At 35.9% G+C, this 14,035-nt stretch overlaps 1 protein-coding gene across 4 annotated transcripts in view; it reads left to right on the forward strand.

Moving 5' to 3' along the window:
- Window positions 1-14,035, forward strand: part of ZFPM2 (zinc finger protein, FOG family member 2) — a 525,088-nt gene that overhangs the window by 115,052 nt on the left and 396,001 nt on the right. The window lies entirely within an intron of this gene.

The raw sequence follows: 14,035 nt of genomic DNA on the forward strand, positions 1-14,035 counted from the left end.
CATCTGTATAGTAGAAGACATCTGAATTATTGATTGACTTTTTCCTTTTTTCTAGATATTAATCACTGATTTTAGCTGAATACTATTAAGGAAAACTGTATATTTTAAGCTCTTTTATTGTTGTATTTTCTCAGTGATATTCTGGGTAGAATGAAGAGCCAGTGTTTCTTGAAGGAAGTAGATTTGTTCAAGTAGTAATTATATAAACAGTTATTCTAAATTTAAAAAGTATTTTTCAATTTTATTTTGCTCAAATTAAAAATATATATAAAACAATGCATGCAGATATGCACTAGTGTGCCAATCATTTACATCTACTAACTCGATTTATTTTTCTATTCAAAGAAAATTACAAGTACGAATAGAATTAGGGAAGCCTGAGAAGCTAATTTATTTTAATCATATGGAATTAACATGGTTGACAACCTTGAATCCTACTGTTGGTCCCATAATAATTTGAGATAAAATGTTATCATTGTAGAGAAACTGATCTCTTGGAAGTAGCCATGTCTTTTCTGCTTTCTATTGCTAAACATCATAAATGATTTAAAAACATTTTTCTTGGTTCTCTGCCCTAGCATTTTTTAGGTTTAAATCAAGGAAGAGTTTCAGAGCTTTTAATCTTCTAATATAAAATTCATAGTTTCTTGTTAGTATGTAAAATTTCTCACAATGTTTTGATTATCATTTGAGAAGCAACAGGCAGTATTAAAGCATTTGCCCTTCCATTGCCTGATGGGATAATCTTTACCTCTGGTAGTGCTAAATGTAGAATGTGGAAAGCTGCCGTATGATGAATTTAATTATAGTAATATAGTCAGTCACTTTTTTTGTTGTTCTTAAAAGGTCAAGTAAAAATAAGTGAATGTGTTATACCAGTGAAGCAAATACTGATAACGAATGCGGATTGCTGTTTCAGCGTCTTTCAGTAGTTCAGTGAGATTCCAGAGATTGGCACTGAGTCTACATACCAATTATAATAATTATAATAATGGTAGTAACACCTTCCATTTGGTGACTGCTCCTGAAAGTCAGGAGTCCTGCTGTATATACATCATTTCTAATCAACTTACTGTCCTGCAGGGTGGATGTTGTTTTTACCTGCAACTTCCAAAGCTTCAGTAACTTGGCCAAAGTCACACAATTACCAAAGGTTAATACCAGATTCAAACCTAGTGATGGCAGTTATAAAGATAGAGAGCTAATTTTGTTTTCTGATGTCCATCATTATATGATCCTTATAGAAGAAGATGAGCACATCAGATGAAGCCTGGACATGTGAAGCATTAAACTCACTTTTTCAAGGTATTTTTAATACTTATTAGACATGATGTGTCAGTCAAGATAAGGGCATATGTAAATACAAGAAACTTAAAAATGGTAAATAAATACTTCAGGGGAGTGCTTCAAAGATTTCTATTCTTTTGGTCCTCCCTTAAAGACTCTGTCCATATAAACCAATTTGCAGTAAGTAGAGTTGGCATTTCAGTAAAATGAGAGGGCTATATTGAAAGCTCTTTAGACTCATTATATTAACTGGATGATTGTTACTCTGATTTGGTGGCATGAAATAAGCCACAATTTCTCATTGTTTGTTTCTTGTGAAGTTGTTTTCAAGTAATTCAAAGACTGGGCACAAACCAAAATGTGTGTGCTTGGGCAGAAGTCAGTAATAAATAGCAATAATGTTTAAAAATCCATCAAAATTATTTGAATAGGAATTTCAGCCCTGTAAAAATCTTTGCAAAGTGAACTCTTTAAAACAGTTTGACCTTAACATAAAATAAGGCCAAATAAAAAGCGGAGAAAGGAAGGAAGGAAGAGGAGAAGAGAGCATTGTTTGCAGGGAAAGCTCCGGCCACTGTGAAAACTTTTCACTTTTCTGAAGGAAATGCAGTGCAGCAGATGGTAAGAGTGGAAGTGAGATAAACATAGGAACTGGAAAAATAAGCAATACATTCTAACAGGTTCTGTATCAAAGATCTGGAGAAGTAGAAAGATTAGACAAGAAACTGTTCTGAAACTTGACAGTAGCTGTATCTTACCAAGTCTTAAACGCACATAGCAGAGATGGAAAGTGGAATTGCACAGACAGTAGGCTGTGATTATATTTTTCTGACAGTGAGAAGGGAAGGTCTCTTTAAGGATTATTTTTAAAGATAGAGATTTATCTAGGTGGAAATCTATAGTACAGATGTATAAAACACTTCACTTCTCGGCTACCTGTTTAACAATGGGATTTGATGAAGCCTTTGTTCTTGCTGTAGAATTAGCACAAGACACTGTAGTTTGTGTCTTAGATAATCTTTTCTTTTATTTATTTTTTTTCCAATGCTTTTTATGATCCAGGCTAGTTAACTGATACTGAAATCTATGTTACCTGTTTCTGGTCATGGAAGTGTTGGTATGTGTAAGTGCCTGTAAGTGACCACATGTATACAGAGGCAGAAAGGGAAATATATAAAAGAATGTTTTTATTTCTTAAAGATGAAGTCATCTAGTAAAGGAAGGAAAACATGTCTACAAGTGAGAAAAGAGAAGATATATATAAAGAGTGGAGGAAATGTTAAGTTTGGGCTGATTAAGGAAGCATCGTAGTCATTCTTAAGCCTCCTATGACGTTGCACGTGATTCCAATATGGAAACTGATTCACCAGCAAGGATCTGCCTCATTTAAGCCTGTGTTGTGTGCTGCTGTATCTTGACCTGGTGACTGACAGTGAAAGAGAATACCACAATACAGTAACTCAACAAGAAATAGTTCTATACAAATATAGTGTTACTGACAATAAGAAAACAGGCTAATATCCTAAGGGAAACCCAATTTTTATGAAAAAAAAATGATGTTTTCTCTATAATACTGTCAGTTTGTGTTGGGGAACTTTTTAAGGTGCCCCCCACCTCCAAATTAGATCACTAGTAAAAGGAATGGATTTTGACAGTTTATGTAAAATGCATACCTTAACTTCATATTTATTGCCAAAATATTAAATCTACTCATTCACCTTTTAAATTTATTTATCAATTGTTTAGTTAGTTTGATGTGGTGTAACATAGCTTCAGAATTCCTCATTTCCTTCCAAGGCCCTGCACCTAATCTTGTAATTACAACTCTGCATTCTTCTTTTAAGCAGAGGCCTCTCCAATTGAATAAGCTTTAGGCCCCACAAGGCCTGAATCAACCTCTGTTAGTACCTTCAGTAAATATGGGTGATCTCATAGGAGACAGCAATGATCAAGAATGTTGTTTGCTTTCAACTTGGTAATTTTTGAAAAGCCTTGAATAAGATTCCTAAAATTTCTTGGCATTTATAGTAGATATCTGAATTTCAAATCTGCTATCATTCTAGGATAGGTTGCCCTGAGCATAAAGAGAGTATAAATACTCATGGAAACACTGTATTAAAACATTCTCCCATGTTTCTGAAAATCTAGGCAGTGCTCTGGATGCTATCTCTGTTTTCCTTGTGTTATCAGCAGCCAAGGACCTCTTGTGGCCCTGAGGGAGGACATGCTGTGGGAAGACCTTGTGGTAAAAGGAGTTTGAATGGATCGCTTGATAACATGGCTTCCCGGGTGGCTCAGGCAATTAAGAGTCTGCCTGCCATTCAGGAGACCTGGGTTCAATCCCTGGGTTGGGAAGATCCCCTAGAGAAGAGAACAGCTACCCACTCCAGTATTCTGGCCTGGAGAATTCCATGGGCAGAGGAGCCTGGCAGGCTACATGTAGTCCATGGGGTGGCAAAGAGTGGGACACGACTGAGAGACTTTGACTTCACTTGATAACACACTGGGATCATCCCTAGTTGTGGAAGCTGATTATGGGTTTGAGTTTGGAGAAGGCTGATGTAGCCTAGAATACTTCCCCACCTCCCCAGATATGGAAACTTCATTAGGATCACATTCAGCTGTAAGAATAGGTTCCTGAAAGTTTCCCAGGACTCTTCCACTTATAATCTATTGTTGGGAATTTATTTTTAACTTAAGGAGTGGTCCACCTCATGAAAAGAGAGGGTGGAAATGTGTTACTCATTATCAGGTGACCACTTGCCCACCTGTAAGTTCTGTTACTGTGGAGCATTTTCAGCTTCAAAGGGCATTGTTTTTGTCTTTGCTTGATTATTGGGATAATGAATAACTCTAAGCATTGTGGCAGTCAGTTCTTACCACATGCATGTTTTTTTCCAATCCAGTAAATATTTATTGAACACTTGCTATATCAAACATTTTGGGCCATGCTGTGATTACTATGTGAGTAAATGCAGGGAAGGTCTTGGCTATTTTGGAATTTACATTCTAGTGAGGAGACAGACATTAATAAAGTAATCACAGAAGTGGTACACGGTGGCTTGAAAGAGTGAGGAAGGTTAAAGTGTTCTTAAGAATGTGACACTTCAGTTGCTATCTAATGCAAAATTAATTATGTAAAAAGAAGTAATAGGGTTCCAAGTAGAGGGGCAGCATGGCAAGAGACTACTGAGCATGCAGATTGTGGTGGAACCACAGTGGGACTTGACCCAGAAGAGAGATGTATGGGCCAGAGAGATCAAGAAGAACAATGATCATAGGGTGAAGGACAGGAAATAATGAGAGGAAGCAAAAGACAGGGAGATAAATATTTTGAAAATGAAGCATTACAGGCAAATCTGAGCTTCCCATAAACATGGTAGAGAGAGAAAATGTAAGAATAAAATATATATCATTTCAGTGGTCATGCAGTAGAAAAAAACAGAGTTTATCAGAAGAAATAAATGTTATCCCCTATTTGTGAGCTCTGAGAGTCATTTATCATCATTAGGGTATTTGAACTACTGTTGGATAAAGGGCATTCAGATAGGGACCAAAGTTTTTGTTAGCTGCTGTCCCACAATATGCATTCTCCATTGGTCTTGGCTTTTTGGATGTGTGGTGTGAGTAAAGTCTTAATTATAATAAGTAAATTATATTGTGGCGATGGAACACAGTGGTAATGAGTGATTGCTTATGACTCATAGTCCTACATGGATTATGAGAAAGGAGAAGCCTCTCTGGAGTGATTGTTAAACAGGAAAGAATAAACAATTAGATTGTATGGAAAACGGTATTCAAAGATCATAACTTTCTCAGATTGGTTTGGTCTTTCTGTGTAGACTAGGTTTACTCGTTAGGGAGACAGTTTAGAGAGTGTGAGCTTTGGTTTTACTTTTTGTTGTTGACGGTGATGGTGCTGTTCGTGATGATGATGGCGATAATGTTGATGTCGGTGATAATGATACTTTCCTAAAGGGAATGCTGGGTTTGAAGCTTGAAGACTGAGGCCAGAAAACTGAAAGCTAATGGTTTCTTGATGGCCAAACAACAGATCTCTGAATAGGTCAATTACAGTTCAGAGTAACTTACTTTGTCTCCTCTTTGGAACAAGAAATGGCTTAATTTGGTAGAATCCTCTTCTGAACGGAACATAGTAGTTGAAGTGGCTTTTCTTTTTAGTTGCAGTGAGGGTTTTTGTTGTTGTTGTTCCTTTGAACAGGTTTGATTTGAGGGGAAGCAGGGGAAGAGAAAATAAAACTTATTTAAGCATAAACTTTGAAATATGTATTTCAGAAATGTCTTTTAAAGTAAGATGCCTCCTCCACTTGCTTGTAAATGTTCTTGTGAGAAATAACGAGGAGTGAAATTTCTTGAATGATACAGTGCTGAGTATTTGCCTTATTTTATCTCATGTGGAAATTTACCTTATGTTCCAAATCTTAAGTAAACTTAAACTTTTCACATGGAGGCTGATATTGATGTTAGGAATAAATATTCAGGACTGTAGAAAGAATTTATAAACCACTGTTTTTTCTTCCTAAGTTATCAATAATTTCAATGTGACTTTTATTTGATATAGTTACCATGCTGTTGCTGCTGCTAAGTCGCTTCAGTCGTGTCCGACTCTGTGCGACCCCATAGACGGCAGCCCACCAGGCTCCCCTGTCCCTGGGATTCTCCAGGCAAGAACACTGGAGTGTGTTGCCATTTCCTTCTCCAATGCATGATAGTGAAAAGTGAAAGTGAAGTTGCTCAGTCGTGTCCGACCTTCAGCAACCCCATGGACTGCAGCCTTCCAGGCTCCTCCATCTATGGGATTTTCCAGGCAAGAGTATTGGAGTGGGGTGCCATTGCCTTCTCCAATAGTTACCATAAACAGTATTTTCAACAACCTTCCCTTACTAGCTATAATAAAATGCCACAGATATTACAGTAGTCATCTGTTGACTGTAGAGACTGAGTTTCTTTTCAGAATAACAGACCTAGCCCTGGACCATTGTTATCAAACATTTAAGGATTGTTTCCTGATCTGGAGTCTAAAAATTTATAATCAAATAAATGTGGATTCTGTTTTTTGATCTGCTTGATTCATACTCTGGGGTATGAAAAAGGCTATTATATAAGTTACAAGGAAATAGCATGCATTTAAAAATGTTTGTGTACTGAATATAACTATCCAGAACACAGCAAAATCCTACATTTTCTTATATTTATAGTAAGCCAAGGGGGACTTGAGACAGGCATGATTATAGGGATCCACAGAATAATGGATGTACTCTATTCAAACCATTGAAATGTTTAGATTTTATTTTTAGACATTAGCAAAAAAAAGGGCAACAATTGAATGTTTTTATTTTTTTGTCTCTGGAGATGTAACAGTGTCTGTAATTTGGCAATGTAGAGTTAATTTAACATGACACCTCTGTTTGGATAATCTATAACCAAACAATTGTTTTAAGCCAAACAACATTGTGGAGGCTATTAGGCAAAGCAAACACAAACTGAATCTTAAACTTAAATGTCCTCGCCCTTCAATACAAGCCGCAGTTTTCTGTTTTTGACTGTTACAGTCCTTTAACCAAAGCTATCTTGTCTGATGATAAAACCATAAGTGTATGAAGCTCACACATTTTTAATCTCTTTTATGACCTTATCTTTCATGAGCGGCTTCTGTGAAGGTATCCTAACTATAGGAAGCACCTGGAAAACATATGTGATATCTATTCTCTGATAAGCAGTTGTGAACAAGCAAGTAGATCTGTCACTTCTGAACTGTTCATTGTTAAAAAATACTTTGATGATTTAGCTGATTGCAAAATACATTATAGGGATGACTAACAGCTACAGTAACACTCCTAGTCAAGAAAGTTCAATAGTTTCATTGTACAAGAATTTCTATAAGAGGTTAATATTGATAGGAACTACACGGATTAAAAGAGCAGGACTGAGAAAGGCTGTTTGCTTGCATGACTGCTTTCAAACACTGCTGCTATTTTGTGCGGAAAAAGTGACTGCCTCAGAACGTGGCAAGTCTTTAATTTCTACAGGAATGTCTAACTTTCAGTGAAAAGATATTTATTTGTGTTTTGAAATGATTTTTGCCTTGCAAATAGAGCCACTGCTTTTACCACCTTGCCAACAATACCTAATATGGAATGAAAAGACACTGTTTCATATGTTCCAAAGACTATATTCTAGTGCATTTCCCTGAGTCATTTGTGGTATGTTTTATAGAGCTCAATAACGCCTTCAATTTCCTCCTATAGGGCTTTCACTGATTCTGAAAACTAAACTAAGAAAAATGGAAGGGCCCACAAAATATGTATGATATCTTTTAAAAGAGCAACAAAAGAGTTTAATCTTGCAATGGAAAACCATTAACTGCATAGCCATAATTTCAGAAATATTGTAGATTTTGTTACCATTTGACATTTATTCCATTTCATCATTTTATGAATTGGTCTCTGATGTATATAGTGGTTATCCCATTAAATGTGTTTGTGCTTTGCTAAAAATATACTGAAATTTCTATTTAAAAGCATGTGAATAAAGAATTTAGCAAGTAAATGAATGGATATCAAATGGATTTCTAGCTCTTTCTATAATACTCGTCCTGGCATCCTTTTCTCTCCCTTTCCTCTTCCTACCAACAAAGCTTTTGAAGCAGTATCTGAACAAATTTGTCATTATCTTAGCTATTAATTATTCATGCCATTTTTTCATAAGCTGCTCTAGAGTGCTGCTTTCAAACATATAAGAATCAAAAATGGATAAAAGTTAAAAAAAAGAGATGGTCAATGAAGTCATTCCCATTCAAATCAAGAAGAGGCTGAAATTGGGTTAATATCAAAATAAAGTTCTATTTATAAATTTTCCATGAGAATAAATATTGATAGGAAAGAGGCAAGTCTCTATTGTGAGGGGAAAATACTGTTTCTTAAAGTAATTTAGAGATTTCATATTCGATTAAATTATTTTTTAATCATTTCATTTTTCATTAGTAAAAAGATTAAAAATGAATTAGGTGAAAACATTACCATAAAAATGAGACCTGGTTTCCTGAAATAAACTTAAATGATGAAGGGTTTAAAAGTTGAAAAATGTGACATATCTTAGTTATTAAATAGTGCTGAAAGCAATTAATTAGTAAATGTAATGATATTGCAATAGGTTATACTAAAAAGTATAAAACCAAAATCTAATTTTCTAACTGCACAGTGAGCAATGGTTATTGATTAAGGATTTCTGTATAATTTGGTTTTAGCAAATTCTAAGTAAATAGTATACGTAAAATAAAAATGAAGAAACAAGGCTTATATATGATGAAGAGAAAGCAGCTATCTTATCACATCTTGCTGTTTTTGTTGTTAGACCTCCATTCAACTATAATGTCCTAATGGGTCTGGAGTATGGTCTTTGGAATTGGACTGACCTGGAATCAGTTCTTGGCTCTGCTACTTAGCAGTGTGCTTGGGCATCTTCTTACATATCTGCCTATTGGTTTACTCTTCTGAAATATAGGGATAATAATGCATGGCAGAGTTGTTGATGTGATATGATGTTCATTTAACTAGTTCTGTGTGGTGCCTAAGAAATAGTAGCCATGTTTAAGTTCCATACAGAATCTGAACTTTGTGACATTATCTCTTCTTTATTCATCTTTATGATTTCAGTATTTGGCACATAGCAGACATTGAGATAAATATAAATTTAATTCTGACCCATTTTGTTTTCTATATCTAAATATTAATACATCATTTCGTATGATACTCATATGCTTTTTTCACATTTTGGGGTTCTCATTTTTACATTTGGGGTTCTTTAAGAAAACACAAGTAATTAGTCAATGACTTTTATTCTTCTCAGGATTTATTTTTATTAATGTGATGCATATTGTACATTTAATCAGTTTCATAAATGGTTTAAAATAATTGTAAAATGTAATTTCTTTAGAGCTGTTAGTTGTGTACTACCAGCTATTTTTAGTGCTTCTTTACTGAATACTCTGCAGTATTTATTTTCAGTCATTTTCTAATTATATGTGCTGCATAATGAAACAAATTAGATCAAATTGTTCCATGAATCAGGATTATCAATACTGAGTATTTCTGCAGATGTTGGCCCAAGTTGAAATCTAAGCTCTACAGTTTTGATTTGGCAGTTAAGTGACATTTAATGAAGGCATTTTATTATATGAAATTACTAGTTCAATCAAGCCCTTAATAGTTGAATGATAATATTTTCATTTGAGTGATTTACTAAAGTTCTATGTGTATCAAATGTCTTCTGAGATTTGTAGTCATCCTGCCATCTTCTTTTCCTAGTAGTTACTGATGAAAATGATCATGGGTAAATTTGGCCCATACTGAATGAGGTTTCGAAAGGACTTCATTCAATCAACCATCAAACAGTAGGAATATTTCGTTAATTGTCTCTTGTTAGCATCTTAAAACTCTCTCTGGATCCTATTTTTGCATCACTGAAATGTCTTTAGTTTCACCACCTTCAAGATGCCATTTTTCCTGCACAATAACTTAGCTGCTTCTGCTGATGGTGCTAAGTCACTTCAGTCGTGTCCGACTCTGTGCGACCCCATAGATGGCAGCCCACCAGGCTCTGCTGTCCCTGGGATTCTCCAGGCAAGAACACTGGAGTGGGTTGCCATTTCCTTCTCCAATAATCTTTTTCTTTGGGGAAATGGTTCTCATTTTTAATCTGAAAAAAAAAAATGGTTTTTAAACATGGAGCCCCTGGACGTGAAACCTACAGAATTCAGATTCATTTAAGATTATGCCTCCAAATTTCAGATATTTTATTGGTTCCTTTTTCTGGGAAGCTTTCACGACACCGAGTTTTCATTAAATGTCATGCCTCTGTGCTTCTGTCACCATGGACTGCTCCGGTGAAATCATTAATCGCATGAGGTTGCAGTCTGTTCATTTGTCTCTGTCCTAATCTACAGGTTGTATGAGAGAAGGAACCATCTTTGTTTTGTATTCTTAGTGCTCAGAGACTCAAAAGTAGTCTTTTAATCAGCTAACTAAGAATGCTTTATATCACTTCTGTCTAACAAAGACAGACATCCATAGATCTAAGTCAATTCTTTTAACTTCTAAGTGTTGGGATTACTCTTCAATATATTCTTCCACACATACTTGTTTCTCACTGTATTTCTGAATACTTTTCCTTCCAAATATGTAATTTGCCAAATAAAGTATTTTAGAGTAGACTTAATTCCAATCTCACAAAAAATTTAGTGAAGCAATGTCTGGGATGTGAGTTAGATTGTTATTACAGATTAAGTGAGGGAAAACTCAAGGACCACAGGTCTGACAAAGTGTGTTGATAGAAAATAAATATGTGTTCATTACTGTATTTGTGTTACATGATCATGTCAGTTCCCCAATGCTTCTCCATCTTCAACAGGAAGGTAGAACTTCAAAATTAATTAGAAGGTTCTCCATGGTCAATGTCATTTCATGCTTTTGGTCTCTGAGTTTCTGTATCTTATGTGATCTCATTTGGAATTATTCATGTACTACCCTGGGTATTTTTGTCAGTGGCAACCTCTTTTATGCATGTGGTGTGTCTCCTTAACTAGATTATATGGTTCTTAAGAGAAAGCTTCTTTTTGTTTTTCATATATTTCATTGCATCTTCAAATATATGCCTTGTCAATGTTAATTACTGACTGAATTTTGCATAGCACAGTGTTTTCAACAATTAAAATGTAATAGTAAAAGTCAGGAAGATTTACTTCTCTCTGTGTATGTAGAATGATATAAATAATAACTGAATATAATACTTAACTTACCCAAGTAGTTCTGATGAAAATTTTACTCTCTGTTCTCTGGGTCCTTGGATGTGTGATTTTTAACAGTGTAGTCTCATGCTTACTTTTTTATCCATCTCTCTATGACTAAAATTCAACTATTTAAAGGTGTATGTGTTCTTTCTTCAACTAATGGGATGGGGAGAGGGTAGGGAGGCAAGAAAGGATGTTTTAGAAAGAATGCCAAGCTGATAGGAGACTCAAATTTAACCCCTAACCTTTTACAAACTGCTGATTTGGGTGGTCTTCATGATGCCTCTCTGTGCTCCCCCATAGCCCTACTGTTCTGCTTGTTAGGGGAAGGAGATGGCTGGGAAGCACTTATTGCTGAAGCATGAGAAGGCTTAGGGAAGATTCCTTATGTGGAAATAAATGTTGTAGCTCTAAGACTATAGATAAGTCACCCTATCTGTACATCAACTTCCAGATGGGTGAACTTGTCTCATTTGGGTTACATGTTCTCCAGAGTCCTCTGTGATGCTCACATCCCTGTTTCAAGATCACAAGATATGAGAAAAGGGCTTAGAAGGGATGGATGTTGTTTAAAATATATAGGTTGATGCTCTAGTCTTCACTGTTTGTGGAGGGGGGGGGGCATTTTCCTTTGTAGACTCCTCTGCATCCGTGCCTGGAGTTAAACTTCCATTCAGTCTGTGGAAAAGCAAGGAAAAGGTCACTCACCTAGGTGGTAGATTCTAGCGTGAATTATAGTCCCCATGAAAAATAGAGCATTGGTAAAGTCAGTATTAGTTCAGTTGCTCAGTTGTGTCGGATTCTTTACGACCCCATGGACTGCAGCATCCAGACTTCCCTGTCCATCACCAACTCTGGGAGCTTGCTCAAACTCATGTCCATTGAATTGGTGATGCCATCCTACGATCTCATCCTCTGTCATCCCCTTCTCCTCCTGCCTTCCATCTTTCCCAGAATCAGGATCTTTCTGAATGAGTCAGTTCTTTGCATCAGGTGGCCAAAGTATTATTGGAGCTTCAACTTCGGTATCAGCCTTTCCAGTGAATATTCAGGACTGATTTCCTTTACGACTGACTGGTTTGATCTCCTTGAAGTCCAAGGGACTCTCAAGAATCTTCTCCAACACCACAGTTCAAAAGCGTCAATTCTTCGGCACTCAGCTTTCCCTAAACTGGGTCAGACATCCCTGGTGGCACTCCAGAAGATTCAGTCGTACAGGATATTGTTCTAGTAACATTGACTTAATTGGTAACAAAGTTTTCGGGTTTCTCAAGTTCTTCCAGTATACGAAAAGGCCATGGAGCCTCCTCATGTGCAGAGGCTGAGAACCAGTCCTGTTTGTGTCTGAGAAGTGAGAGCTGGTCTCTAACCCTGATCTCCCAATTGGCTGGTGCATCTGTGTTCTATGTGACCTACAAAAAAAAGGAGCACAGAAGATTCAAAGTGTTACCTTACTACTGAGCCTTTGTACATACATTTCTTATGGCTCTTGGATCATGTCTTGCACTCTCACTATTTATGAACTTGCTCTCTATAATGAGTTTTATACTCCTTTCAAAAAGATATTTTTCCATATATATCCTACCATGCCTACCATAGTTCCTTAAACCTGGTAGATGCTCAATAAACATTTTCTGGAGAGGATTTCATTTTGATAATCCAGAAAAGAAGAGAGAACTCACTTTTAAAAGAGCCGTCAATTCCAGGCATGGAGTTTGGTGGTATGCTGCTGCTGCTGCTGCTAAGTTGCTTCAGTCGTGTCCGACTCTGTGTGACTCCATAGACGGCAGCCCACCAGGCTCCCCTGTCCCTGGGATTCTCCAGGCAAGAACACTGGAGTGGGTTGCCATTTCCTTCTCCAATGCATGAAAGTGAAAAGTGAAAGTGAAGTCGCTCAGTCATGTCTGACTCCTAGCGACCCCATGGACTGCAGCCTACCAGGCTCCTCTGTCCATGGGATTTTCCAGGCAAGAGTACTGGAGTGAGGTGCCATTGCCTTCTCCTTGGTAGTATGGGTATGTGTTTTATTCTTTGTTACCCACCAGAGGCAGCCCTTCTCTATTAGGGAAATTAAGTTCAGCAGAGCTGTCACTGGATTTCTGCAATGTATTTCTTTACTTTTATTTGACTCTTTAAAATGCTTTATTTTTGTGAAGCTATATATAGAAGTGAATGTAAAATTTATGGAGTTTAAACTTCAAAACTCATATTAACATCATACTACTGTCATTGTAATAATAATTGTTTCCTGAAAATTTTGTATTTTCTAGGTTACTGTGAAAGATTTTTAAAATTCAATGTATAATTTATAACAATATAAATATTTAAGTACTATTAATATTAGAGATTTAACAATTGTGTGAAAAATAGTTATTGAATGCTTCAAAGGGCAAGCAATTTGACTTTAAAAATTTAGCATTATTAGATTCAAGGTTTAGTTTCCCTGTTTTTAATTTATATTTTTTTCATTTTTGTCATCACACCACATTTTCTTGTTATTCTGTTTCCTGATTTCTGTTATCCTTATAACTAGGAATGTTTGTATTATTCTTTGCACTATATTAAAGTCAGTTGTTTTTGTTTAAAGCAGCAGTACTTTGTTACATTATCATTTAAAATGAAGACACTTAAAAAATCAGACTTTTTGCTTTTAAAATGTGGTTACGTTAGTAGGTTTCTCATTCTTTGCTGTAAGTATACTTTTGCTCAAGGTATATTACATCATTTTTCTTTTTTATGTGAAATGAAGACATGATTTTGAAACTAGCTGTACTTATTCAGGAACAAGTATAGGTTTGTAGCTTCCTACATTGTGAAGACTTGTGTGACTGGCTCATCTTATATGATTATCATTCAGTTATGACCTTTTTATACCCATTTTTAAAATAAATACAAACACATTTTAGTATGCTTAATGATGGAGAAAAAGAAAATCTCCAA

The sequence above is a fragment of the Bos grunniens genome, chromosome 14 (assembly GCF_055505025.1).
Source record: "Bos grunniens cultivar Pamir isolate PY7600 chromosome 14, Bosgru_T2T1.0, whole genome shotgun sequence".
NCBI lineage: Eukaryota > Metazoa > Chordata > Mammalia > Artiodactyla > Bovidae > Bos > Bos grunniens.